Below are 2,438 nucleotides of genomic sequence, written 5' to 3' on the forward strand. Positions count from 1 at the left end.
CTATGCCACTTGAACCTTGACACTTGACTCCTTGGTAAATGTGCACCAGGAAACATGACAGACAGTACAGTACACCTTTTGCTTTATGGCAAGTCTCTAGTGTACCTTGCTCCCAGGAGATGCTCTTGTAGAGATCAGGCACTTCTGGGTGAGAGGTCATGTTGCTCCTGCACCCCAGTTGACTCTGTTTTAAGCTCTATACTTGCCTGTGTCCTGCTGCCCAGCAGTCTCCCACAAGTCTCTTTGGAGAACTGTGAGGCTCCCCCAGGCACCAGCACTTCCACAGGGGTGGCCTGGTCACAGACACCTGCAGCCAAGAAACCCTGGGCAACTGACCTTCCTTTGTTCCTGTCCTTCAAGGAAGGACACACTACTGCTTCTCCTGGAACTGCTCATATTCTATGGGGAACTTACCCCAACACCCAGGTGAGATTCCTCTGTGCCACAGAGTTCCCTGTCTGTCTGTCTTGCTGATGTGCCTGCCCTTCCACTGCTGAACCTCTGGTACCCAGGACAACAAGTGGGTGACCCTGGCCTCTCAGCTCTTTGGTGAAAGTCTCTGGTGGATATGCATTTGCAGGAGAGATCACATGGTACAACTGTACGTCCCAGGTGAGACTTCCTGGTGCTCGGTGTTCTGAGGTGTGACAGGGCTATTGTATCTCCCCTTGAAGGCCAGGCACCTGTGGAACCTTTTGCTCTAAGGTGAGTCTCCCTGATACCTGTAGATCAAAATACCCTCGTGAACGGGTCTTGTGGATGAGTTTTACCTCATTCATACACTCCTATCTGAGCACCCAAATCACATTACACATCTCAGCATCTCACCCCAGGTACTAGGCCTCTGAAATCAGGGCGCCCATGGCACTCAGCAAGGGCCTGCAGGTGGTCTCCCAGTTGCATTGTGTTTGCAAGCTTAATCCTGCAGCCACATCTGCTTGGCTATTGAACTTTTCGGGGAGACTTGGTGCACCTTCAGGTCTGGGTGGTGATGTCTGGTATATGCAGACTTCATAATGGGGAACCTTCCTGTTGGTGACTCTCAGATAAATTCCCATGCTGCAGCTGAATACACACTGAGAGACTTTGCTGGTGCAAATGCAGTTCTCTCTGTTATACCTGCTTTTCAGAGAATGGGCCATCTGGGGAGACCTCCAGTTCCTGTCATACATCATACAGGACCTGCTTTTTCCCTAAGAGAGTCTTTCTAAGCTGCTTCAGACCAATTGGGATTCTCAAACATGCAATCATTTCCAGATGTGACTCTGTGGGTTGCATGCAATCATCGAGTGCAAGGGCATTTGCACTATCAGCTGAGTCTCCTGTTGCACCGTTCCTCCAGATGAAACTTCCTGTTGGACTGGCAGGCATAGATGGGGAGTAACTGATGCACCTGAGTTCTCAATTCAGGACTGTGGTGGTTTGAATATGCTTGGCCCAGGGAGGGCACTGTTAGGAGGTGTGGCTTTGTTGAATAGGAGTGGCCTTGTTGAGGGAGTGTGTCACCCCATAGGCTGGCTGGATCCCCCCGCCCAGACTCCTGCCCAGTGTGGAATGAGAGCCTCCTCCTGTCTGCCTGAAGAAGACAGTGAGTCCCATTCTGCTGCCTTGGATTAGGATGTAGAACTCTTGGCCTCCATCACCATGTCTGCCTGATGCTGCCTTGCTTCCCTGCCATGATGATGATGGACTGAACCCGGAAACTGTAAGCCAGCACCACTTAAATTGTTTTTTAGAACAATTCCCAGCACTAAAACCCTAACTAAGAGAAGTATTCTTGAGCATCTGAATTTCTAAGAAACTCTGTGGTTCAGCTGCACCACAAGTGAATGTCCCTGGCAGCTCAAACCCAGAGTGATCACCACTGGTGCATCTGCCCTGCAGCTAGGGCCTGTCCCCTGCACCTGTGCCCCAGCAAGTCAGCCTGAGCACCTGACATGTAATGCAATCATGGTGCTGCATCTGTAGTTGCAGGCGATACTCCTGATATGCCTGCAGGTTCCCATGGGGACTGCTGTCACACATACACATCCAAGCACGCCTGCTGCACCTGCACTTCTGGATGCCACATCCTGATGCATCTTCCTCTGATGTCAGAGCTGGGGCACACCTTGCCCCCCCAGGTGAGGCTCCCCTATGGATACGTATTCACCGTCAGAGTGCTACAACCTCCAGCCTTGGTCTCTAATCCTGCATTTCTGGTTGAGCTGCTTTCCTGCCCTGGGAGTCTTTATGTCCATTCTGAAGGCAGCTGGGACTGTCTTCTGCAGGCAGCAGGGGGGACTCTTCAATGCTGAGCAGAGACAGAGCACTAGGAAACCTTAAAATCCACCTACATGGATTCATTCTTATTCCAACAAGGCCACGCCCCAATAGTTGCCCTGTTCCCTAACTAAGTACATGATTGTTTTGCCTGCAGCTCTACCTGAGTTTCTCCC

Source organism: Rattus rattus, chromosome X (assembly GCF_011064425.1).
Source record: "Rattus rattus isolate New Zealand chromosome X, Rrattus_CSIRO_v1, whole genome shotgun sequence".
NCBI classification, from domain to species: Eukaryota; Metazoa; Chordata; class Mammalia; order Rodentia; family Muridae; genus Rattus; species Rattus rattus.